This window comes from Mycteria americana, chromosome 18 (genome assembly GCF_035582795.1).
Source record: "Mycteria americana isolate JAX WOST 10 ecotype Jacksonville Zoo and Gardens chromosome 18, USCA_MyAme_1.0, whole genome shotgun sequence".
In the NCBI taxonomy this organism is placed as follows: domain Eukaryota; kingdom Metazoa; phylum Chordata; class Aves; order Ciconiiformes; family Ciconiidae; genus Mycteria; species Mycteria americana.
This window is the reverse complement of record NC_134382.1, coordinates 6,665,369-6,678,226: the sequence shown is the minus strand read 5'-3', so window position 1 is coordinate 6,678,226 and position 12,858 is coordinate 6,665,369. Positions and strand designations below refer to the sequence as shown.

Below are 12,858 nucleotides of genomic sequence, written 5' to 3'. Positions count from 1 at the left end.
TGACTTCTCCTTTGGCCACAGCTAAGGGCAATCCTTAGTAGGATCTGTGCCTCCAGATTCATTGCCTGCCTTAGTAGGGATTTGGTTTATTGCCTTCCTTTCCCCAAAGGGATGACTGAGAATGTGGCCGTTGCCTAAAAAGGGGCAAGAAAGGAGGTGGAGGGGAGAGGGTGAAAAACAGTACATTTCAGGAGCCAGAGCGATCCTGAAACAAGCTGCCTTGTGAAATGTCTGTGGGTAATGTGAATCAATCCAGTTCATTCCAGCTGCTCCCCCTGCAGAGAGCTGGCATGATGTCCTGTAGCAATGCAGCACCAGGTTCTCCTGCAAGCACCACTGCAGACTGTGCCAGGCCTGTGCCCTCAAGCTGCTTCCTGCGGCGGGACGTGTTGGCTCTCCTTTGACAGATTGCTCTACGGAGAGGAATTTCCCGCAGAAACTATGTCCCGGTGGCGCTCTGACCAGACATCGCCTCATTTTTTCCTTAAACAGGGCTCCCTTTTTGTAGGCATCTCCTTATCCACAAAACAATCTGGGTCTTGTGTGAATGATGTTTGGCTCTGAGCAGTGTTGCTGAAATGAGACCTGCGCACAGACGCAAACTGTTAAGCAGGTTCTTTTCTGTAGATCCCAGCCTATTTTTAACAGGATTCAGGCATTTTTTTCGTGCTTTGCTTTTCTTACGTGGGCATATTTTATGGGCTGGCACAGTACTCTGTGTGTTTGAAGATTTGGGGAGAGTCCCCCCTGCTGCTTGCAGAGAGGAAGAGGAAGATCGTGAGATGGCGGGGGCGGAATGGGAGCTCGAGTATTTGTCTCTGGCTGAGCTGTGGGGAACCGGAGCTGCAGCCGGTACCAAGTTTAGCTTATTTTCCCCACATGAAGAAGGGAAACCTGGGGTCAGATGCTAGGGGGAGCATGCCTGCCTAGGGGAGAGGGAGGAAATAGGAGGAAGAGACCAAGTACTCTGCGTCTGTCTGAGGTGTGCATACCCCATTTGGGAATGTGCTTGTGGGGTAGACCTGTTCGACGTTAAACAGCTTAATTTGGGAAAAGCAAAAAGCCCTCAGCAAAAAGGAGGGAAAAAACATGGGCGACTAGGATTCATCTGACTGCATGGATCCTGCATCATCCCCCAGCTTTCTAGGGAGGCAGTTTGGTAGCGATACATCATCACGGCTGTGTGCCCCACGGTAGGATTGCTTAGGGGTGGGAGGAGTTGGGACTCCTTCCTTGTGTTCCCAGCCCATGGGAACGGCTGGTCCACGGTTAGCACGAGAGAGCTGAAGGGGCAGGACTCTGCCACTGACTCACTGTGGGCGAGTCACGTTGCTCGCCTGAGTTCCCCTTTCCTCTTGCTATGCAGCAATAGCAAATTAGCTGCTTCATGGGGATACGAAATGTTTGGAGTAGGCCGAGGAAGGCTGCTGGAGGAATGGAGAGCTTTATCCTATAGCGTCCCTGTTGCGTGTATCGAGTCATGCTCATCAAACAATGTCAGCCGAAGAACTTGCCGGGAACAGCAGCAGTCGAAATCTTTCCAGCACAAAGCCAGGGCCTGTTGTTATTGCTGCTGCAAGCAGATGCTGCCTGGCATCTCCTTTCCCAACAGCAGTATTTTGACATGACCAAACTGCCTGACAAGCCCACCACCCACATGCTGCAGTGCTTAGGTGTCTTAGGCAGTACTTAGGAAGTACTTGGGTGTCTGTGAGTAACAAGGTGCTTTGGAGGCAAGCATGCCAGCAGCAGAGGGTGCTGCTTCCTCACGCTGCAGGAGCTGGCGGGAGCCACTTTTCCCAGCCCTGTCCTGCAAAGGGAGCTTTTCCTCGAGGCACAGACCGACACAGCTGGGCCTCTGACACCAACCCTTTCGCCGCTGTTCCTGGAGCCACACGCAGCGCAGAGATGAGCGCTGATCTCCTGTGGCACAGGGAGCTCTCTGGTCAGCCTGCTCTGCCGGGAGCTACTCCACAGCTGCTATTCCTGTATTATCCTGGTTGCTACCATTTCCCATTCATGGCCCCCCCATTGAAAAAGCAAGGAACTCATTTTTCTGCTTCCCCACTCCCAATGGCTTCTCATGCAGAGACTGCACCATGTGCTTAGCCCCCTACATACAGGCTTGCGCCATACAGCGCAATAAGGAAAAGGAGCGTTCTCGTGTGTCCTTTCTACTGCAGACAGTTGTGTCAGCCAGTAAAGTTACTGTGATTTTAAAGGGGTGCTCCTGGCATGTGCTCTCATTAAGAGGTAGCCATGTCTCTACTACATGTGCCTCAGAGATAACTGGGCAAGCAGCTGGTGTTGTAAGGGTTACTCCAAACACAATTGGAAGTTTGTAGAGTATCTTCTGCATCCAAGTGCTCCAGAGTTACATATATCCCATTCTTTAAGGCAGGCCACTTCACATCCAGCACCCTATGCTGAAGCAGAAAGGCAAAGGAACAGTGATGGGAGACACCACAGCAAGCCCTTGCTTTCCAGGTGAATGTAAAGCAAAATACCTGGATTCCACGTTGTTTCTGACAAAGGGTTCTGATAAACAGCCTCATTTATTTGTGTTGCAGTGTGCAAAGTGTTGTGTTGACTGTGCTGAGATCTGAATTCACAAGAAGAGACTAACTAAAAGGAAGATGACTTTTTTTCCCCCCTGCAAAGGGCCCCTTGGGGATGCCTCTTTTTTCCTTCTCCATCCCACTCTCTTGTACTCCCTTTTCCACCACACTGAGCCATCTTCCAGCTGAGGAGGGCTTGTTGATTGTCCTCTAAGCAGCCTTGGCAGGATTTCTACCTCATGAGGCTGCTGTTTTAACAGTCTCTTTCTCTGTTCTGCGGCACACTGGGTTACTTTGGCTTTGTTGCTGTACATTACAGACGCTCATTGTTCACTATCTGTTGCATTGTCTCCCTTAATTCCCACAGGCAGAGCCTGCATGCAGCACGTACATGTTTCCGGGCAGAGTGTTTACTCTTTCTCTCTCCCCCTCTCCCCAGGGCATAGAAAGCTGCATGTTTGCTGCCTGCCTGTCTTTATACAGCCCCTCCAAATGCAAAGCAATAGGATCCCCTTTTTTGCTACAGTCTCCCAGCCTACTGCTGCAAGGTTAGTATCGGTCAGGCATAAAGCACATCTACAAAGTCTGTACCAGCCTGAGAGTCCGTGATCTTAAGAAGGATTTAGATGCTTAACTTCAGACATTCAAAAGGGACCAATTTTTCAGAAGGCGGGTGCTCATCCACTTCCAGACCCCATAGATAATCTACAATACTGAATGCTGAGCACAAAAAAGGAGGCATGCCAAGTCATTCCCCCTCCCACCTCTCTTTTAATAATCTTAGCATAAATTCACAAGGATGAGACCTGGAAAAGTCTCTTCTAATCCAGGCTCCATCCCCAGTTAGTTTTCCAAACAAGCTTAGAGGGATTCCATTGCAGACCATAAACACTGGCATTTGTCAGCCACCCCCCTCTGCCACTGTTTGCACTGTTGTTTGAGATGTAGACAGTATTCAAAGCAAGTGATTGAAGATTAGCAATTCCTGCTTCTTAAGGAAGCAAGAAAGTCAAGTATTAAGGAAATAAAAGGAGACAAGATTCCGTAGGAGCTGTGATCTCATCTGGCGAGAAGCCACCACAAAGCTGAAAAGTTCTGCTTCAGCGCTTGTCACGTCTGGTTTCCTCCAACTTCCCTGCTGCTCTTATACCTCCTCCACCCCATTTCTCCCTCTCACTGTAAAGAACAGAGATCTCTGTTAGAGCAGGAAACCCTTGCCCACCTGGAACCAGTGCACAAGAAAATGCAAGACCGTGAGTAGCCCTCAGACAAAGAAGCTCACATCCGGCAATGGCAATGTGCTGCAAGGTGCTCAGGGAGAGATAATGGGTCATAGTGCTGACCGGTGCTGGGAGGCAGGTACCACGGCTGTGGCGGAGTTAGCAGAGCCGCTGAATTCACAGGCAGACTAAGGCCTGCTGAGTTTCCTGCACAGTTCTCAGACATCATTCACAACTTTCTTGGACCCAGTGATGACACGTCTCTGCTGCTGCAGAAGGTGCTCACGCTGTGCTGACCATTTAATACACCCTGGGGAGCTGTGGCTAGGCAGGCCAAAGAGAACCTGCTTTTGAGTCTCCACGAGCGAGATCTTGGGCTTCCCTCAGGACCCTGGCCCTGGCCATTGCTCTGTTACTCCCCTGGGTCACAGCAGATGGGGAGGAAAAGGTCTCAGCATAAGAGGAAAGTCCCTTATCCACATCTCTAGGCATCAAGAGCTACTGTCAGCCAAGTAATTAACAGCTGCTTCCCCTCTGCCTTTCTAGACTATGAATCCATGCTAGCCTTTGCCCTGCTCCCACCAGTCAGGTTCTCACGTAACAGCAGTCTCCCACCTTGGGAGTAATGAAACAAAGCATTTAAAGTAGGCGTACTTTAGTAGGTGTAGTAGATTGATTTACCATAAGGGAGAACCTGGTCCACGGAGCTCCAATTCTAAGCAGTTTTGGAGTTTCCCTAGACAACACTTCAGTTTGTCTTGCTCTCCAGCTAACGTATGCCTGGCACGTTCCTCTAACATCTTTGGCATTGGCAGAAGAGACAGCAGTGGATCTTCTGAACAGTGGAGGTCTACTGGGAGAACTCTCCACAAACAAAGATGGATTCACACAACAAGCTGCAAGTGTGCCGACAGAAAACACTGGCGCCAGTCTGCAGTGTCAGGATCCTTCCGCAGCTCCCTCAGAGCAATATTTAGAGGGTCTCTGGGTGAGTATGGGCCCCCAAGGTTTGGCTCACTGTCCAAGAACTGAACACTAATCTGCAGGAAAACTTAAAGGGGGAGATTTTCACAACATGCTTGAGGGACTATTGCTGAAGGACTTCTGCTGAAATTAGTGGGGAAAATTGACTTAAATGGGAGCAGAACCAGGTCAAAGCATAGCAGTTTTGAAAAAGCTACCCAAATATGTACGTATTTAACATAAAACTTCTCCTATTTCTATCTTGCAGGGTGTGAAAGAACATGTTTGTGCTGTATCTACAAACTCCCTGGTGTTTCTGGTCAGCTAGAGTAATAAATTTAATCTAATGTGAATGTGTTTTTTTAATGAACCACAATGGCTGGCATAGAGCAACTATTCCCCAAGGACTCCAAAATATGTTTAACGAATTAGTGCCTCGGTCCTGCAAAGATATGAATGCACACACGAACAACTTCACACGTATGTATCGTCCCATGGAGTCCAACAGAATTTCTTTCCCCGCACTGGCTGAAGTCCTCTGTCGGGGTTTTTTTGACTGCACGGCCTGAAAGGGGTGAGGAGGAGGGGAGTATTCAGCAGGGTAGCTGGCACACCTTGGCCTTCGCATTACAGTCGTTTCTTCTGACTCCTTCTGACAGTTCAGTGGGTTCAGCACTGGACCCTGCCCCATTATATGTCACTGAATGTCCTGCTGTGACCACCTCGCTGAAGGAATAACCTAGCAGTGGGAAGCCTATGGCCCCTGGGGACCATAAGCAACGGTCCATAATGCCATCTCATTTCACCCCATGTGCAGCTGCAGGAGTTTTTTCCTTGGACACACTGGTATAGCAAAGTTGTACATTAATGCACGGCCCATGAAACGTGACAAAAAGCCTGTTCGGCTCTCAGCAGAGCACACCTCCTTCTGCCAGCCTCCCCAGAGATCCAGCACACGTGTACACCCAGGGAATCGCCTTCCTCACTACTCACCTCCCCACTCCCTAAAGAGGAGCATAGCCAGGAGAAAAATGGCTGCCTACCCTCTCTAATTAAAAGGTAGGTAAGGAGAATGCACTTGCCCACTTATGGTTGAACCTCTTTTGAATTAAGGCCCTGTGCTGGAAATGAAGTTCAGCCGAGATGAAAGCAAAGTCCTCTGAAGCGGAGAGATAAAAATGAGGACACTCAAATTAACCCTGCTCTTTTTTTCACATGTGCCCCAAGACCATTAGTGATGACAACTGGTCAAGGCCCAATGTTAACGTCCAACCTCAAAAAACAATCACTTCAGCAGCTTGCAGGGGCATTTGTTCCGTACTGACTCAGATGGCAGGCTGCCACCTCCTGAATCATTCACACCACTTCCTGCAGCTCTTAGGTGGTCCTTGGAGGTATCCCATGCAATATGGCTTGCTTAATTTATGACAATCCACTGGGTTATAGCTCCAAGCCGTATTGCTACAAACAGACTCTTTTTGTCTGGGAATACTGAAAAATGAATCATCTCAAAGAGACATTACTGGGTCAAATGTGTCCATAAGGTTGCTTTTTGAAGAAAGACTGAAATGAACAGAATTGTATCTCCCTGATTTATTTTGGTAAACAAATCGGTTTTAAAAAAGCAAACACGGGTTCCCTGGAGTGTTTGCAATGCAAACATTGCAACATTGTGTCAATGTATAAGGACACTGAGGTTCCCATTCATTAAGAAGTTACTAGATTGTCCACAAAGAAACAAACAGCGTTAAGCTGAACCTCGCTGCTATTTTTAGCCGTTCTTAGGGCAAGCCGGGCCGCGCGGAATCAAACGAGCCCGACTCCGTCAGCGATGCCGCCGGCTGTCCGGCCTTCGCCGCCAGCGGGGCGAGGCGCGGCTCTGCTGGGGCCGGGGCCGTGTGTCAGCGCCAGCCGCCGCCGTCCTTCCTCCCCCGGGCGAACGACTTTCCCCGCTGCCGGCTGCGCCCAGGGCCCCGCGGGCCGGGGCCGCTCCGCCGGGGCCGCCCCGCGGCGGCACCGCCCGGCCGCGCCGCTTCCTCCGCGGCCCGGCCCCGCCCCGCCCCGCTGCCCGCCCCCTTCCCGGCGGCGGCGGGCTGCCCGCGGCGGGGCGGGGCGGGGCGGGGAGCGGGCCCGGGCGGAGCGGGCCGCGCCCCGGGCCAGGCCGGGGGCGGAGCGGGGCCGCCGCCGGGCGCTATTTGGGCCATGTGACGGGCCGGGCCCCGCTTGCCGCGCCTGGCGCCGGGAGGAGCCGGGGCGCTGCGGCTCCAGCCTCCCCGCCGCCGGCGCTGCCCTCGCTGCGCACCGCACCGCGGCCCCGGGAGCAGCCTCCGGCCGGGCCGCTGCCATGGTCCGGCCGGCAGCCTGGGAACGGTAGGAGCCGGCGGGGGCGGGCGCGGGGCGAGGCGAGGCGAGGCGAGGCGGGCGGCGGGTGCCCGCGGGCCCGGGCGGCTCCGCGGCGGTCCTTTCCCGGGGGGGCGGCCACCGGCTCGGCTCCCCGCCTGGGGTCTGGGCTGCCGCGGCCTCCGCCTGCCTCCCTCCCTCCCTCCGCGGAGCCGCCGCCGTCCCCAGCAGGCGCGGAACGGGTCTCTCCTCCCCGCTCCCCTCCCGCCCGTGCAGGCTGCCCGGAATCGGGGCCAACTTAAAAAACAACCAACGCCGGGCTGGGGCGAGGCCGAGCCCTCTGACCCGCCCGAGCAGCTCGGAGGCGCTTGCGAAGCCCGGGTGGCTCGGGCCCCGTCTCGCGTTTGCTGTGGGGCTGCACGTGAGCGTGGAAGGCCCCGTCCGTGGGGAGCACTGGTGTCAGTGGGGCACGGGCACGGTGGCCGGGCCCGAAGCACTGGGGCTAACGGGGCACCCGTTGCTCAAGCAAGCATCGGGGCCCGAAGAACTCGGAGCGTTTGCAAGGCTCCTGGAGCTGCGGTTGGGATGCCCTGAGATGGGTGGCTGCCAGAGGCCAGCTGGTGTAGCTGTGTGTGGATTTGAAAAGCAAACACTGATAATGTCAGTTCAGAGATCTTCAACTCATTAAGGAAGTCGGGTTGTTTGTTCAGTGTCTGTGGTTACAGTGGTGGTCTCTGGAGCACACCTTACAAGGCCAAATTAATATGTCTGGTTTTTTACTACATAAACCTATACTAATACAATGGGAGCTTATATAATCCTATATTTGAAGTACCTAGACTGTTGTTATGAGATTGATCTTGCTGTAGCCTTGTGCTGAAGTATGGCGTTACTGCGAAGTGGGTGGTCAGTGTGGCCGATGACTGGTGGTGGCCATGCCTGGTTAGAAACCTATGAATTGTCTGAGCCGTTGCTCAAGATAAGGAAGTTTACAAAATGATTGTAAAAATGGGAGTTGCTACCTTGGAGAATGATCTCTTTTTCCTCGTAGCGATGCGGGATGAATTTATGAACCTTTTGTCCTAGAAGCGATCTTTGCTCTTCCCGCCCCTCTAATGTCAGGTTTCTACACCAGATTCTGCGTTGCGAAGCACAGTAGTACAGGCAGCGTGGTCTTGCTGGGTGCAAGTTGACTGCTAAATTAACTAGGACCAAACTATATGGAGTTTCCAGTGGCTTGCAGTAAAAGAGGTCTGGCTATAGGATGGATGAGGTCAAAATGGCTATGCCAGCCTAGGAGGAAGGATATTTCTGTGGCAAGTTGGTAAGGGAACTACTGGGAATGTGATGGAGCCGTGCTACTGTTTACAAAGTGAATGGCGATGCCGAGAGGCACTTAACTGGCTTGTGGAGGAGCATCTTCTCTGACCAGCTAGTGGCTACTGTGCCCGTCTCCTCTCTGCTCTGTCGGTATGCCTGGCCACTGGCCCTGTCGTGGCTCTCAGTAGTCGCGATGATGGATTCATAAAGCAGCAATTTATTCTTCTCCCCCCTCGAAGACAAGAGATGCGCTTCAGCAGCGTATTCCTCTGGGGGGCATCGTATGTTGCAGTACATCAGCAGCAGGCTCTTGCAGCCTCTCTCCTCTGCTTTAGAGGTTACTGAAGTGTGCTATAATGTGGTTGAAGTTCGTTTGTAAACTTAGGTTAGATACTTCTGAGATGTGGGTTTGTGTTCCAGGAACTGGCTAGCTGATATGTGCTGCATCTGTGTGGAGTCAGTTCACTGCCGCTAGATCCTGGATGTGGAAAATGTGCTCTGCTCGTTGCTCTCCTGCATCTTTTTTTCCCTGGCCCCCTACATTTCCTTTCCTCAGAAGAAGGGAAAGCAGTCTGCAAGGGCTGCTTGTCTTGTCTTGCGAAGGCTAATTAAGAATTCATTAAGTTACCAGAATTAAAGATCTGTAGCTGGTGAGCCAGCCAGGACACTGTGTATGCCAGGCTTTGGGAGTGAGTGCAGACCATGCTGACAGTTAATCTTCCAAGTCGCAATGTAGGTTTTGAAGAATATAAATGTGGAAGGGAGTATGCTCTGTGGCTGTCTGAGGTTTGTGTCTCAGTCAAATTTTGTGGCTGGTGCCACTGAATACACTGGAATTGGCACCTGATAGGCTAGCTGCGATAGGCCAATGCAAGCCATGCTTATAGTTTTGGGCTGTAGTACACATGTACTGACTGAGTCTGGAGTCACTGAGGGCTTGTGTTGACAAAGGGAGTGAGGATTAACTGGTGTTGGCAGGGAGTATCAATGAGATGACCTCAGCTGGGCTGTGCTTCTCTTCATGTCCTGTGGAAGGAGGCTTGTACATGTATTAACTAGTAGAGTGACGTAGCATTATAGCAGTGGAGAAAGAGCTTACTAGACCTGCATGGATTATACTAATAAGCTCTGTTTTGGTATGAGTTTCTCTAACCTTGACTCTACCAAAGGCTCGTGGTGTCTGTGGCTGGCTGTGAAATTGCTGCCCTGCTCCTTTATATTTGCAGGCATGTGATGTGACTTAGCAAGTTAAGTTGCTGGTACAAGATACAAGTTAGACACTAGTTGCTTCCAGACAAAGCTGTGTAATGCCTGCAGAATAAAAGTGAGTAAGTGTCTGAGAACCAGGGTTACCAAACTGCAGTCACTGGACTGCTTTGCTGGTGGTCATTGCAGAATGGCCTCATGTCAAGGTGTTGAGTCACTTCCAGTTACACTGCTCTGAGCTCCAAAAAAATATTCCCTTGAGTTACTCCATGTGTCTAGCTGCTACTGTTTCAATAAATAATTGGGGGGGGGGGGGGGGGGGGGGGGTGAGTACAGTTGTCCTTAGCAAAGAAGGGATATGTTACAGGAGAGGGTCAAAGATACTCTACTGAATGTGAGAACCTAGCTTAAAAGTACTAGTTTCGAAGCACATGGTGGGGAAAAAGTGCCACTGCTAACTGTGTTTCCCCAGGGACTACTAAAGCAGCATCACCTCTTTAAAAGAAGTAGGGAAGGACTGTTCATAGATTGCCTTTTAACTCTGTACTGCTCTGCCCTCATAGGTAATGCTTTGGAAGCTCCTGGGCTGAAGTAAATGGGTCTGTTGACTTGATCAGGAAATGATCTTCCAAGTGATCATACTTCGGGTGAAGTAGTATCAAGCCCAGAAAGGATATCTAATGGATCTGTCTTGGAAAGATCTAGCAGTCTTGTTGGGCAACTGAGTATGATGGGAGATGAAAGGAAACTCACTGTTGTGCAAGGCAGGATGCCTTCCTGGAGGAATTGCAGTGAGTTGTAGAAATTAAATATAACATATAAAGGTAGTGATGAGTGTGACTGAGAGGCAGTCTTGTCTTACACACGGGAGGAGAGCAGTGCAAACCAAGTTGTCTGAAGGATACAAGCGTGCTACTAGAAACCAGGATGTTTGGTTTGGTGCATACCGTTGGGAGAACTTGTATGGTGTTCTTGTATGTCTGCTCCTGCTTGCCTTACAGCTGAGAGGTCAAGAAAATCTGTTACCTACCCTGATCGTGATCCTTCCACCAAAGGACAGACTGAAACACTTTGCTTCTGCTGTGTCTCTACACAAACAGCTTCACATAAATGTCACGACAAAAAAGTTTGAGAGCAAGAGAATGGATGTCTGTCAGTCTAGCTCTCACTGACTTTTGTCCTAGTTATCTTCCCTGATAAACTTGAAACTCTGTAGTAAACACTCAAACACATGTGGTGTTAGGTATATGTTTGTCTGACAATTCTTCCCTGACTTGGTTGCAGGAATTGACGTTCTTGGTGGCAGTGAAATCTTCCTCCTGTGCAGTGACTGGAATAACTGACCAAGTACCAAAGTGCTAACAAATCCCTGTTCATCTTCATAGGCAAGGCTTGACTTCCCTCCCTTGCGGTCAGTCCAGCTGGACGCTTCTTTTCCTTCTTGTTGAAATATGAAGGTTTCTTCATGTCAACCAAAATGTCTGTTGCAAATGCATCCTATTATGGGGGATTTAAAAGCCAGCAACTTTCTAGTAGTGACTTCTTAGCTAGTCACTAGACAATCTGTCACCATTTGCCTGAAACGGGGACACAGTGTGAGCTTGAAACAAACCTGTCTGAGCTCTGGAAGCAGGCTGTGCTAGTATGGTTTTGATCCTGAAGGGGTTCAGGAGTTACTGATGCTCCAGAGTTGCCCATCTGGAAAGAGTGTGTGACTAAGGAGTGTTTTATACAGTGAATGTGATTTAAATCTTCAATCTGGGTGTTAATTGGGTACGGGAGCTGCTTTCTTCTGTAGCTGTGGGGTGGCACAAGCTGCCTCAACTCTGTGTAGCATTTAAGGGAAGGAAATACAGCAGACTTTCCCTAGTAAAATAGATTTGGTGTGAGCTGGATGCTATATTGAGGTCCACCCCCAGCATGTAAAGGCAATGAGTAAGGGTACTGACAGAACGGCCAGCTGAACCATGAATAATGTCCTACTGTTGAGCTGAAATCGAGTAAAACTTCAACTCTCCCAGCCCAATGGACTGCCTGGGTACTGCAGGCTGCCTTTGCAGAGGCCCCTTCTTTGGAAAGAGTACAGAGGGGAAGAACAATTTCTTAGCACGTTAACTGTACGTTTGAGCTCTGGGCCTGGACCGCCGGGATGAGCAGATGCAAGTGCTGGCTAATGAGATGGGTGCTTGGTGCTGTCTCATGACTGCTGGGGACAGTTCTTTTTGTCACGTGTTATCATGCTTGGGATCGGGCTTAAGGTCCAGAGCTTTCCAGGCCAGTTGGTGCTTGTGGCAATCTGACAGTATTGTGTGTGCCCCAGGGAGTGTGGTTTAGAGGGATGAGTGTAGGGCTGCAAGCCAGGGACAGCTGTGGGCTAGTCCTTTGTATACATCTGACTTGATGTGTGGCCTTGCTTCAACCCCTCAACGTTTTGCTTTAGGGTTTTTAAAAAGGGAGAAAATAAAGCTAACGCTTTTCTTGTCTGATCACCTTTGGCAGGGATGGATACTAATACCAGCTTTTATTTAATGGGCTCTACCCTGTGGCTCATCAAAGCAGTTGGAATAGAAAAGACTTATGATGCAGGGATTTCTGGCAGTGGGGTGGAAAAGGTGGGAAATGTCTTTTCTGTCCACAATGTGGAAGTGCCACGGCTAGGAGTGGGGGGCTTAGCATGCCATCGACTTTCTAGAGTTTCATTCATGTGGTAGATGTCTTGCCATCCTCCCTTCTGGTTTTATGTGTTGTGCTTAAGCAGCATTGAACTTCAGCTTCAAAGATTTTTGGATTAACATCTTTTTCTGATCTTCATAGAGGAAACAGCCACCTGCCCTTGCCTTATCTTTTTTCCTTAACCCTGGAGAGTCTTGTCCACTAACATTTTGTTGTCTTACGGCTCTGCTAGTTTTCCCTCTTCTAGGACGTGGGAAGACAGACTTCAAACTGAAGCAGTGCTGCTACTGTATAATAGTAAGGCTTTTAACCTGCAAAACTTTCCCTGGGAGGAGAAAAAAAAAATTACTAAAAACTCCCACCACCATCTGCCTGATTTCAGAGAGCAACAACTTTTGACTTAAGAGCTTTGGGGCAGAAGGTGGTAATGTCTGAATGGAGTTACCAAACATGGGCTTTTTCTTTTAGCCTGGGAGGGGAATTTGATGAAGCTTGTTAAGTCAGAGCAGCTGTGTAGATGTTAGTTTCAAACTGCTTTCTTTGGATAGCTGGTATGTTATCAAGTCAGGAATCTGTCC

At 50.3% G+C, this 12,858-nt stretch overlaps 1 protein-coding gene across 3 annotated transcripts in view; it reads left to right on the top strand.

Annotated features, from left to right (window-relative positions):
* The first annotated feature begins 6,886 nt into the window (after positions 1 to 6,886).
* SPSB1 (splA/ryanodine receptor domain and SOCS box containing 1) overlaps positions 6,887 to 12,858 on the top strand; it is a 39,099-nt gene continuing 33,127 nt past the window's right edge. For 2 of the 3 annotated variants that reach the window (XR_012778285.1, XR_012778286.1), the window contains exon 1: positions 6,887 to 7,111. The gene's annotated coding sequence lies outside the window, so the exon portion shown is untranslated. The remainder of the gene's footprint in view (positions 7,112 to 12,858) is intronic. The other variant, XM_075520207.1, reaches the window with a different exon arrangement.